The sequence below is a fragment of the Pelodiscus sinensis genome, chromosome 7 (assembly GCF_049634645.1).
Source record: "Pelodiscus sinensis isolate JC-2024 chromosome 7, ASM4963464v1, whole genome shotgun sequence".
NCBI classification, from domain to species: Eukaryota; Metazoa; Chordata; order Testudines; family Trionychidae; genus Pelodiscus; species Pelodiscus sinensis.
The window spans coordinates 62,336,929-62,350,431 of record NC_134717.1 but is presented as its reverse complement, the minus strand read 5'-3'; the positions used below and the strand labels follow the sequence as shown (position 1 = coordinate 62,350,431).

Here is a 13,503-nt window from a genome sequence, read left to right as displayed (position 1 = left end):
GGATGCAAATGTAGCCGACCGAAATTGCTAATGAAGCGGGGATTTAAATATCCTCATTTTTTGAGGAGTAACATTAGTTCAAACCAAGGGGTTTGATTCGAATGAACGCGTCCCGGAGCACACTTTCTGGTTCGAATACGCTGTTGAGTGGAATAACGCATGGGCAAGATTATGCTAATGAAGTGCAGGATATTTAAATCCCCACTTCATTAGCAATTTTGCTCGGCTACCTTTGCATCCCTAGCTCAAACTAGGGAGCAAGTGTAGACGTACCCAGAGAGATTTGGTTTGGAGAGGTTAGTCCCCTTCAGAGAGTCCCTTCTGCCTGGGACCAGTAGTTCTGAGGATGTAGGTTGTTCACGTTCCCCATTAGGGCAATATTTTCCTTTCCCCGCTGGGCCTGCTGTTGGCCTTCACTCCTGTCCCTGAGCAGGGCCCTTTCTCAGATGCTACTGGCCAGTGGCAGAGGGCTCCGAGGCTGACATCAGCAGGAGCAGCCACGCTCTGAAGCAGAGCAGTGAATATTGCTGCCTTGCCCGTCATCCTTAGCTTAGAAAGGAGAGCTGCACATTTAAAACCAGCCCTCGGTGTGCAGCCCGGGGCCTGAGGGATTGCTGACAACCAGAGCAGGGAGCAGACCACCGCAGCGCCTGCCCGTTTCGTCCTCTACAACGCGTGTGCCAGCCCAGCCCAGCCCAGCCTTGCGAGGGGGCCTGTTTGTTTTGATTGAGTAGCATGTGTTGTGCTTGATAGATGGCAGCGAAGGAGAGGTCCCACGCCCGGCCCCTCACTGGCCAGTGACTTGAAGTGGCTCAACAAACAGTTGTATTCGATTCATCTCAGGATGGGGCTGGTGGGAAATGAAGAGCGGGGTTTGTTGCCAAACCCATGATGTGTGTGCTCTTTCCATCTGGGAACACTGAGTCATAAAAGGAAATAAAAGCTGTTACATTTCTTAGTGATGAAAAAAACAAGCCGTAGCCTCTTACACACACACACGCCTCCTCTCCCTGCCCCCCTTTCTCCAGTGAGCACTTTCCCTGGAATAGGTTACGAAACCTGGCTCGCTCCAGTCGACATCATTTGCTTCAGCTAAAAAAGCATCAAGTCTGCCCGTGGATGAGATTTCTCCTCCCAGCCCCTGAGCACCCACCTCAGAAAAGGTCGTCTTTTGGTTTTACAGCTCATGTTGTTTATTTATTTGCTGCTGTTTGGATTCCTCTGAGAACAGCGTGGAATCCCGGTTCCTGTTTGGTCAAGTTGCCAGCCGGACACCTCCCTGCTGAGTTGTCCAAGGTATGCTTAGCAGAAACCAGATAGTGACAAATGCTTACATGGTACTCTCATGCCAAGTGGAAGGCAGGAGTACAGGCGGGGGAAAGCAGCAGTCGCAACAAAAGAAATAGGTGACCGGAAAAAAAAACTTGAGAAGACTAGAGGAATCTTCCCATGTGTCCAATGAATTTGAGCTTGGATATCCACCGCCTTGTCCCTTGGGTTGTCATTTACAAAGTGGGTGGGAAATGCCACCAGTCACTTTTACAGTCACTTTACAAAGGTGTCAGTAGCAAAGCAAGGTGCAGGCCCAATGAGGCATCAGACTGCACATGGTGCAAGGAAGGAGCAAGACTTTCTAGCGACAGTATTTGGAGGCTGAACGTATGACCCTGTCCGACACAGTTAACTGTATGTGGAGTAGCTGTTTGAAAAACCAGCTGCCATAGGTTACCTGCTGGATTTCATCCTGGAATGGGAGGCCAGCCCTGAACAGCTTTGCTATGGAGGCTGCTCTTGAGAGGATGGGAGCCGCCCCTGAACTGATCCATATCCCCCTAACACGTATGCAAATAAGGTGGAAGGGCTTCTGTACCCCACAGCCTGGCCTAGCGTCCATAGGAAGCCAGCCTGTGTCCTAGCCTCAGGTTAGATCTCACCTCCCTGCTTCATCACTTCACATGCAAAGAACCTAATGAGCTGGGCTGCAGGGAGGGGAAGTCAATTTCACCCTTACTGCACGGACTGCCCACAGCAAAGGGAGCCAACGTGTAACGAGTGCTGGCAGTCATGCACGTGTGAGCCAGGTCTGTTTTATGGCAGTGGGGTTTTCACGAGTAACAGGCACCTGCATGGCCTATCATAGATTCATTGAGGGGACCACTGTGACACTCTAATCTGACCTGTATCAGCCACGCTGTACATCCGCCAGGCTCCAGTAGGGCAGAGCTCCGATGCTGCTTCAGAGTCAAGTTGGTGATTCGGCAGAAAGCACCCCATCTTCTGAGTCGGCCCCGAAACAAGGCCCCAGCAGCAAAGGGCTCCCTCTTGCAGAGGAGAGGAATAACCGAGATGATGACAGCTTGTGATCATTAGAATCCCATTTCACATTTTTAAGGCATAGGAAGCATTAGGTCTATTGGCTTGTTTACATTCTGTCTTGGTAGCTACATTCTGCTAATCTAACCCACCCCTGTAATAAACTTAGAAATCAACACATTGTCTGTTAGCACTTTATAGACTAACAAAACATGTAGATGGTCTCATGTGCTTTCATGGGCACAGCCCACTTTTTCAGATGGATATGAGATTCTAGCATTCCTTCGGGATGCACAGTACAGCTTTGCTGTGGGCTGCTCGGGAAAAGGTGGTTGATTTTCATTCGGAGTGTTTGAATGGAATGATCTTGAAATTACTTTTTTAGGAGCCCGGGTGCTCTCTTGCAATGGGAATTAGGCTAAAAGATGTGTGTGATACTCCATGCACTGAGTTATAATCCAAGCACTGCTGTCAAGTTTGCTCTGTGGCCTTAGACAGACACAAAGAATTTCAGTAGTTTGCTACTTTATCTGGGAAATGAGGATAATCATTATAAGACCTACCATTCTTCGGGTGTTTTTGAGGACGAGTTGATATTTGGCATAGTCCTTTAAAAGATGGAAAGCAGGATATGTGCTAAGTATTATTATTGGTTTGTAAAGTTTATTAAGCACTTTGGGATCTTCGGATGAGAGGCACTATATACATATCACTTATTATTAGTCTTACCAGTACTGAAGTAGCAACTTATATGGGAATATGAAACTTGAGATCTACCGAGTAGTGCCAACATCTGTTACCACTTACTCAACCCACATACAGTCCTAGCTTTTCTAGCTTGGCGGGCTGTATGAAGGAGTTGGTTTGAGATGAGTAAATTATGGCAGCGCCAGGACATTCTTATGCCTGGTAAAGCGTGTGCACACACACTTGCCAAGATTGTGAAAAATGAGCAGGGATTTTGGGTCTCCAACCTGAGACTCCTGAAAGGAGCCTGATTTTCACAGGGCAGGGACTTCAGGGCCTTTTTAGGGTGCCCAATTTAAGACACCTTGAGTGCAGGACTACCTCGAAACACCTTGCTCTAATTTCCCTCTCCTTGAGATTCACAAAGACCCCGCTGATCTCTTGGGATCTTGCGTGCCCCCGCAGAAGTGAGCATCCCTGTACGTGTAAGAAATGGCAACGTTTTCCGAATCAAGTCATGAAGCTCTATACAGATGTTTCTTCAAACCTTCTGATTCCACAGTGTGGTAAATCCAGCACAGGAACGTGTTTGGCGTCGCAGGCATCTTTTGTTCCACTTGTGGGTCCGCCACACAGCGCAGTGGGACCAGATTCTCCGCATGGACACATCTCCAGCTCACTTCTTCAAAAGGAAGGTGACAAAACCCTTTGCCCAGGCAGCAGATTTCCAAATGCCATGGCAGCGTCTCACTAATGGCCCAGGTTGCCTAATGAGTTGGCTGAGACTCTGAAATGAGTTTATTGTCACTCTCGCTCGCAGGGAGCAAGAGGAGTGGCAGCAGTACAGAGACCAGGGGAAACTTTTGATTGAATGGGGCTTAAAAAGGGGTCAACCCCCATTCAATGGCTTGTGTCACTGTGTCTGTTCAAATCAAAACTATTCGCTAGTTTGGGGCAAATTGGGTGAGTAGTTTTGGCTGGGGAAAAAAAATTCCTTAAAAAAAAATGGTGTGTGTGTGAAATCAGTTTGCTTTGACATTTCCTAAGCTAAATCATTGGACTTTTCACTTTGAAATAACATTTCATTTTGAGCTAGATTTATGTGAAAAAATCTGAGCATGAAATACATGGGCATTGTTTCAGATCGAGCAACATATTTTTGGTGACGGGGAAGTGTGTGTTTTGTTAAAAAACAAACAAACCAGAAAAAAATGCCATTATGATCAATGTGAAGCCATTTGTTTTTAGTTCAGCCAGCGACCTGAAAAATCTGCTGTTTACTTGGCTGTAAACATGTTTTAGTATTAGGGTTGCCTGTCCGGTATTTTCTAAATAAGATGTAATGTAGATTGTGATGTAATGTCAAGTGTGACTGGTATTTTTGTTGAAACCATCTGGCAACCCTATTTAGTATTGTATATTTAAAGGCACAGTAACCCCCCAAATAATAAGCAGGAAGTACAGTATTTGCTCTTAGTCTTTTGTCTTAGTCAATCATAGAAACATAGAACACTAGAACTGGAAGGGACCTTGAGAGGTCATCGAGTCCAGTCCCCTGCCCTCATGGCAGGACCCAGCACTGTCTACACCATTCCTGATAGATGTCTGTCTAACCTGCTCTTAGTCAAATACCATTGCTTTAAGTTTCACATGTACGAATATTAAAGTAGAGTTCTGGTGTAGTTCTGTGGGTCCTTCACTTGATGCTTTCGCTAGGAAACAAGTCCGCGGGGGTCAGAAATCAGCATTACCAACTGCCAGGGTTCAAAAATCATGGGACTGGCTTAAAAAATCCTTGAACGTTCACATTTTTGGGGTTTAACTTTGCAACCCTGAAGGGTAGAAACATTTTTTTTTAAAAAGAAGAAATGTGAGAGTTTCACAAATCCTGGGAACTGGGGCTTGAAGAGAAACACCTGGAGCTGCGAGAGATGGAAACATGGAGGTTATCTGTTCGTGGTAAAGGTTCATTTTTTTCCTGCCTCATCCACAAGCCACAGTATTTCACTTACATTAGATCCCTCAGCGCTGGCTCAAAAAACACATGGAATTTTTGGTCCACTTAGCAAGTTGTACCCAGAATTTAAGAGGCAAAGGAGAAATTGGTCTTGGCTAGCTATGGTTGAAATATATAAGCTTTATAAAAACAGTGGCAGCTTCCACTGTGCCCAGCAATGATAAACCCCTCCCCCTCCTCAAGAGACCGAAAGAAAGGACTGAATGCAAAATAACCCTAGGAAAGATATTACGAGGCCGGGGAAAGATTCCTCCTGACCATATAATGCCCAGCACAACACATAGTGGTATGGCTGGTCAGCATCTCTGGGGCAGGTCCATTAATTAACTGGGACTCAGCACCTCAGCAGTTCCTTTGTGATTGAAGTTTGCAATCAGCCCCAACTGTTCTGTTGGAATCATTCCTCAGGCACAAGTAATGTAGCTGTGTCAGATCTACCAGCCCTTCTTCCTTTGTTTGGAAGCAGAAGCTTCTCGCGGCATAGCTGGGGCGGTACAAGTCCACTGTGTAGACCTACCATTGATGCCAAACCAAGGAAGAGGCAGATCTCTGGTGTAATCACTCTTTGCTAGTGGGAGAGAGCCCTTCTGCCGGCATAATTAAGCCCTTCCCCTCTATGAATGGTGGGAACTATGTTGGCAGAAGATGCTCTTCAATAGGCTTTGGATCGGGGCCAGAATTGGTTAGCCCCAGTGTTTCCTCAGCTGCAGAGAGAGGTTGCTCATTCTCGGGGATGTTTCATCAGTATCCGTCAGGGGCGGGTGAGGAATCAGTCTTAATTACTGTACACTAAGGGACTTGCACTGTCCTGCAAAAAGCTTCTGCCAAGTCACTGATGTGGCCTTTCACAGTTTCCCTTTTTCCACTTTATGCCAGACAGGGCTCTGTTGCAGTCTGGCAGCTTTGGAGAATGACCTGGAAAAGGGTGATTCTAATTAGTCCAGCAAACCCCACCCCTAGCGAAGTGGGTCTTTGCCCACGAAAGCTCATGCTCCAATACATCTGTTCATCTATAAGGCACAGGACTCCTTGTTGCCCACTTTTACAGAGATCCTCCCCAGTCCAATACGATCACAAGTGGCGAAGTGATCACACATTAGGTGCAGCTATCTTTGGGTTTCACCTTATAGAAGTTTATGGTTTAGTAAGAAATGTTACCAGTTTTGACAAAGAGAACAAAAGTGGCTAGTGATTTTAACTGCCTCAGTATTAGGGTGTGCTATGGAAACCGTGTCCAATGGTAATCGATTTATAGACCAGAAGGGACCATTAAATCATTTCTTCTGACCTCCTGTATGTCTCAGGATGAGACTCTTATCCACTAAAACAACTTCTGTTCTGTGCACGTGTAACATACTCTATGTTACGCCCCAGAAGTGGGATTTGAACCCAGAACCCACACAGAGTGCTCCTAGACTTTAAGGTTGATCATCTAGTTCAGGGCTACTTAATGTGTGGCCTGGTACAGTGTGGGTTTACACAGGGCTCAACACATGGCCTGCAGGTGGGAGCCAAAACAAAAAAGTAGTCAACATAACAATCTTCTGTTGCTATGCGTTTTAGTAGTTAAATTCCTGGACTGTCATTGCTTGTTAAAAGTGCTGTCATATGAGTGGAAATCGGGTAAATACTGCATTTTATTAATATCAGCAGAACTGACTTTAATGGGGCCTGCGTGTTGTGCAGTGGTGCATTAATCTTTGTGTTCATGCCCGTCAGTGTGAAAAAAGCTATTTGCATATATTTGCATGTCTATGCAACCACACTTAAGAGGCGGCCCTCGGCATGTGCTGTGAGTATCATTGTAGCCCCCGGGGCTGCCAAAGTTGAGTAGCCCTGTTCTAGTCCAAGATTTCTCAAACTCCTGCATGGGGGTTGCATGCTGTCAGCCTCCGTCCCCAAATCCTTCCTCACCCTGTCCCCAAATCCTTCCTCACCTCCAGCATTTATAATAAACATACACATACAATAATGTATGGAACATGTATTGTTAATTTATAGTGGGGGAGAGTCCAATTCAAGGATTTGCTGGGTGAAAAGAAGTCAGCAATACAACCACCAATAGAGTCTGACATGCTGCATATTTCAGGTCACAGAACCTCATCCACTCCTGCAACAGACCCCCAACCTCTGGCTGAGTTACAGGCATCCTCAAACCGTGATGTAAAGACCTCTGACTGACAGAGTAGCCTGCAGTTACACCAGTTCAAACCTACAAATGAGCCGGCCCCATGGTGCAGAGGAAAGCGAAGAAAGAACTTGGGGTCCTGCCAATCTGACACAGGAAAATTCTCTCTCAACCTCAAATCTGGCAATTAGTTAGTCCCTGAGTATGTGGGCAAGACCCACCAGCCAGACACCTTGGAAGGAATTCTCTAGTAACTCGGAGCTGTCTCCATCTAGAGTCCTGTCACTGAGCAGTAGAGAGACTGGCTTCTAGCGTCTGACATACCATTCTTCAGACTGTCCCCTCCATAAACTTATCAGGCTCAGTCTTGAAGCCAGCTAGGTGTTTTTGCCCCCACTGCGCCCCTTGGAAGGCTGTTTCAGAACTTCACTCCTCCGGCGGTTAAAAACCTTTGTCTAATTTCAAGACTAAACTTGTCGGTGGCCAATTTACACCCGTTTGTTCTTGTGTACACACTGGTGCTTAACATAAATAACTCCTCTCCTTCCATGCAATTTATCCCTTTGAAGAGCTGTTTCTGAAAATAAGGCACATCCACCCGGGCCCCCAGATTCCTAGTAATGTGTTAATGCTCCATGCTTCATGATTCGATCGCAAGATGAGCAGCAGTGCTCTGAAAAGCAGATGGATGGATCTCAGTGTCTGGTGGGGAAGAGAGGCAGATTGAGATGCACTCATGCTCTTATTCCTGAGTCCTGCTCCAGCTGTGAAGAAGAATGAACAAGGGAATCTCCTTACAACAACCATGCTGAAGATGACCTCACCCGGGTACAATGTTTTTAATCAATTGGAGATCTCACCGTGTTTCACAAAAGTGTGTCTCCGTCATCCTTTCCTGTAGCCATATTGTGTTGAATGTTGGATGGCAGATGTTCATGTCTTCAGTCTCATTCTTTGAAAGGACGGTGTGTGATGGGGAGAATTATAGTTATCATTTCAAGTGCTGGAAGGCGCTTTATGTGGTCAGCACAGCTGGGCATTGGGAGCTTTGTTCTAATCTCGCCTCTGCCACTGAATGCTCTGTTGCTTAGAATAAGGAAAAATTTACAACTATTAGGAAAAGCTATTTCCCTAGGAGGGTGGCACTGGAATGGGCTCCCTAAGGAGGTTGTGGGTTCTCCATCCCTAGAGGTTTTTTAAAGTTCTGGCTTGACAAAGCCCTGGCTGGGATGATGGAGTTGAGATTGGTCCTGCTTTGGGCAGGGGGCTGAACTTGATGACCTCCCGAGGTCTCTTCCAGCCCTGGGATTCTATCATTCTAATAAATGTCTTGACTTTTCTGTCTGGTTTCTCTGCGGGAAGTGGGGACGATGTGATTGACCTGCTTGTCTCAGAGGACGTGTTGAGAACATGAACTCCTTGATAGTTGGGCAGTGCATTGAACACTTGGGAGGGTTAGGCACCCAATGCCCAGGAAAAGGAAGAGGATTTGCAAATGAACGGCACCAGGGATGACCCTCTTGCTAAGCAGTGGCAGCGGTGCCACCCCAATTTAAAAGGGGCCCTGGTATGTGCTCCATTGGGGCAACCTCTTCCCTCTGTAAATCAAGTGAGTCAGCCTGAGGTGGCAAAACCAGGCAGGGGTTTCTGCCACATAACTGTGACGAGTGTAGGTCCTCCACCCTGGTCTCCTCCCTCCAGCTAATGCTTTCCATGGAAATTCCAGCTGTGTTAACCTTGGCTGAGACGTAAGGCACTATTTTTGGAAAGCTTAAAAACCTCACACTGAGCGCACCTAGCATGGAGCTTCATTGAGAGGGCGTTGTAATTGATTAAAGAAACAGAAGCATGGCTTCTGCTCAGGTTTAACCGTCTGCAAAGACCGATAGCAAGGGCCCCCGCCACCAGTGACCAAGCGTTGGATGTTATTTTGTGTGTTTCAGTGGTGCCTAGATGCCTTGCCTGAGGTCAGGGCTCCACCGTGCCTAGCTCTGCACATGTACATAGTGAGAAACAGCTCCTGCCCCAATGAACTTGCAGTCTCAATAGCCAAAGAGAGGAGGAAAGGCATTATTATTCCCATTTTACAGATGGGCCACTGGAACATATAGAGATAAAGGCCAGATTCTGCTTCCCTTACATCTAGGGTACAGCTAGACAGCGAGGGGCAGGGGGGTTGCGATACTGGAGATATCCCAAAACAACTCTGCTGCGTCCAGGGAACGCGTTTGCTCTTCTGCTTTTTTTTTTGTAGAAGAGCAAACATGCTCTTTTGGAAGCCCCTGTATTCCTCATTCCACGAGGAAGAAGGGGGCTTCCGAAAGAGGTTTTTCTTCCAAAATTTGGCCTAGTCTAGATGGGCCAAATTTCAGAAAAGCCTCCTCCAGCAAAAGTATCGGAAAAAGATACTCAAAATGCAGAGCGCATTTTGAGTATCTTTTTCCAATAGATCCTCACAGACTAGCTGTACCCTTAGAGATTCACACACACACACGTATATAGTATCATGAGCTTTTTTGGGCAAAACCCACTTCATCAGATGAGATGAAGAAGTGGGTTTTGCCCCCGAAAGCTCATGATACTATATACATTTTTGTTAGTCTCTAACGGTGTGTCTATACAGCAGGGCTTACATCGAAATAAGCTATGCAAACTGAGCTACGTCAATTGCGTAGCTTATTTAGAAATAGCTTATTTTGAAATTGGGAGCGTCTACACAGCACTTCTTTCGAAATAGAGCACTCTTCCTCCGACTTCCCTTACTCCTCGTACAATGGGGATTACAGGAGTCCAAGTGAGAAGTCCTCCAGCTTGACAGTATTTCAACATTATGTCGAAATAACTGCCTGCTATGTAGATGCAGATCAAGTTATTTTGAAATAACGCTCATTATTTTGCAATAATGTTGCTGTGTAGACATACTGTAAGGTGTTACTAGACTACTCATTGTTTTTTAAAGTTACACACTAACACGACTACCCTTCTGAGACTTTTTGACTAAAAGCATCAAGAAAGTTTGTGGCAGAGGTGGGAATAGAATCCAGATTTCCTGCATCCAGTGCTATACCCATCTTACAGTCCTTCTCAGAGCACTGTGTTATTCCCTGGGTGCGTGAGAGAAGATGAGACAAATGTTCTATTCGTGCCAGGCTCTTAACTCCTGTCAATGTGGGCTCAGAGTTTCTTATTCATGAGAATGCTGGCAAAGGTTGCCTGCAATTAAGCTGGGTGTCGTGAGTAGATCAGAAATCTAATTCTGCCCAAGCATGGTGGATGTAGAACATCTGAGTCATGGCCTTGGCAGAGACGTGAACCCTACACTGCATGTTTATTTTGGGTGTGGGATATAATGCCAACACTTAATGGCTACCATTAAAATAATGGTTTTGAGTTTGTGCATCATCTTATGATTAGCACTGCAAGGCTTCTAGGGGACAGAGCTATTGGGAAGATACTTGGGTGGGTCTTAGGGGAATGTTTCACTTCAAAAGAAATGTGGGATTCTGCTAAACTAAACTTGTAATTCATTAGCTGTTATCTTGATCCTCAAAATCAGTGTGCTGGAAAAATTGTGTTGTTTAGAGCCAGCTGGTCTCCAGGCAGGGAGGAGAGATGACTGTGGGTATCGTATGACCAGAGCTGGGTAGGAAATGCTTTTCTTGTCCTAAAATATCAGTTTTTACAAACTGAAAATATCAAGTTGGATGGGGGCTGGTGAAACCCCGGCATTTTCACAGTTTCAAAAAACGTCATTTTGAGGTTGACTATTTTACTTTTTTTTACTTACTCCAAAAGAAACTTAAATTTTTGAAACAAAAACTTGTTTTGCCCTCAAAAGTGGAACGTTTTCATTTAAAAAATGGGGATGTATTGACAAATCTGAAATGTTCATTCTTTTCCACAAATGAGAAATGTGTAAAAAAAAACTCCAGATCTTTCGCTATGAAAAATTTTGGTTTTGCCAAATTGGAATTTTCTGACCTTCCCACCCCCCACAAAAAAAAAGAGAAAATTCCCAAACAGGACTAATTCTGACATTGATTGCTGGAAAGAGTCTGATCTGATGAGGCAAAGAATACTCACACAGAGAAAGGGCTGAGAAACACCATTCAACCAATTGAGAAAATCACTCTGCGGGTTAAATGTTTTTGATTAGGGTTTACAGAGATCAGCACAGCCACATACCTTTAAAACATCTTATTATAAGAGTCACACTGGGAGCTGTAGTGTAATACGTTTTTTCAAAAATCTTGACCCTTATTCAGCTACCTAAATGGGAGCTGAGTGCATTTGAGAATCCATCCCTAGAAATCGATCTAAAAGAAACTCCTGGATCTCAACCATATTTGAGCTTTGGGGAGTTTGGATGCAGTTCTGAAGTCAGTGACTACCAGGGAAGATCTAGACGGTGCTTGGTCCTTCCGTGAGGGCAGGGGACTGGACTCGATGACCTCTCGAGGTCCCTTCCAGTTCTAGTGTTCTAGGATTCTATGACTCGAACCCATTTCTGTTTCAGAAATGGCTCAGCTCCCATTAACTTCGATGGGAGCAGGGTTTCACCTACTGTCTCTTGCAACAGGAGATCGAAAATGTATGAGAGTTAAAAAAAAAATCAGCACAAGTGTTTTCTGTCAGAAAAGTGAAGTTTTGCTGAAATCTAAATGCTTGCAGGAACATTAATTTAACAAAGAATTCTATTGGAAATGTCAGAGCTTTCTAGTTTCAGTTCTATACTGATACATTTCAGTAAAGCAGGCACGTTTCCCCCACTCGCTCATTTATTCCAGTGAATCGAAACTTTTTGGAATTTTCATTCCTCTAGGAATCTGGACCTTTTGTGTCTGAACTGGAACAAAGGCAGAGTTTACAACGCCAGAGTTTCCCTCGGGGTGGAAATTCCCTTTTCTGATGAGCTAAAAAGAAGGGCGAAGGGTAGGGGTGAGCAAAGAGTGGGCGTTTGCATCTGTGGCTGGAGAAGCCTGGAATTTCCATTGTTTGTGGTGCTGAAAATACATTTCCTCACCTATTCTGCAGCTCTCCTCAGTACGTTTTTCAAGCAGTTGTAGCTCAGAGCTCCTCCCCATCTTCTTTAGTTACCTTGGTGTAGCTGAGAAGTTCCACTCCATGCAACTCAAGTGCACCTTGTTCCGCTCCGTGTTCAGTGCTGACTGCTCCTGGCCCTGCCCTTTGTGCCTGAGGCTCTCTCCTTTGAGGAGCATGGAGATCCCCTCCCCTCCTTTCCTAGGGGCTCAGAGAGGCTGTTGGCTGCCCTGCTTGAAAGTATTATGCCAAAGTGTTTGTTGCTGCCTAATACCTCCCTGGGAGGATGGCCCATGCAGTGCCTGTTATCTAATGCTGGGGGCATTACACTTATCTAGTGGATAAGTGTAAAGTAATGCACATCGGGAAGAATAACCCCAACTATATGTACAGTATGATGGGGGCTAATTTGGCTATGACAAATCAGGAAAGAGATCTTGGAGTTATCATGGACAGTTCTCTGAAAACTTCCACACAGAGTGCAGCGGCGGTCAAAAAGGCAAATAGGATGCTAGGAATTAAGAAAGGGATAGAAAATAAGACCCAGAATATCTTACTGCCCCCGTATAAAACTATGGTACGCCCACATCTTGAATACTGTGTACAGATGTGGTCTCCTCACCTCAAAAAAGATATTTTGGCCTTGGAAAGAGTTCAGAAAAGGGCAACTAAAATGCTTAGGGTTTTGGAATGGGTCCCATATGAGGAGAGGTTAAAGCGACTAGGACTTTTCAGTTTAGAAAAGCGGAGACTGACGGGGGATATGATAGAGGTCTATAAAATCATGAGTGGTGTGGAGAGGGCCGATAAAGAAAAGTTATTTCTTAGTTCCCTAAATAGAAGAACTAGAGGACACCAAATGAAATTAATGGGTAGCAGGTTTAAAACTAATAAAAGAAAGTTCTTCTTCACACAGCATGTAGTCAACCTGTGGAACTCCTTGCCAGAGGAGGCTGTGAAGGCTAGGACTATAACAGAGTTTAAAGAGAAGCTAGATAATTTCATGGAGGTTAGGTCCATAAAAGGCTATTAGCCAGGGGATAAAATGGTGTCCTTGGCCTCTGTTTGTCAGAGGCTGGAGAGGGATGGCAGGAGACAAATTGCTTGATCATTGTCTTTGGTCCACCCTCTCTGGGGCACCTGGTGCTGGCCACTGTCGGTAGACAGGATACTGGGCTAGATGGACCTTTGGTCTGACCCAGTACGGACAGGCTTATGTTCTTATGGGAATTCAAAGATGAATCACAAAGCAATGGGTCCAAAGGCTTCCACATGAGGGAATCTCACACTGTGGACAAATTGGTGCAGTGCATGCTAA

The 13,503-nt window shown here is 45.4% G+C and overlaps 1 long non-coding RNA gene across 2 annotated transcripts in view; it reads left to right on the top strand.

Moving 5' to 3' along the window:
• The first annotated feature begins 820 nt into the window (after positions 1–820).
• Positions 821–13,503, top strand: part of LOC112546473 (uncharacterized) — a 60,597-nt gene continuing 47,914 nt past the window's right edge. For both annotated transcript variants that reach the window (XR_003090172.2, XR_012905324.1), the window contains exon 1: positions 821–1,296. This is a non-coding gene — a long non-coding RNA (uncharacterized LOC112546473). The remainder of the gene's footprint in view (positions 1,297–13,503) is intronic.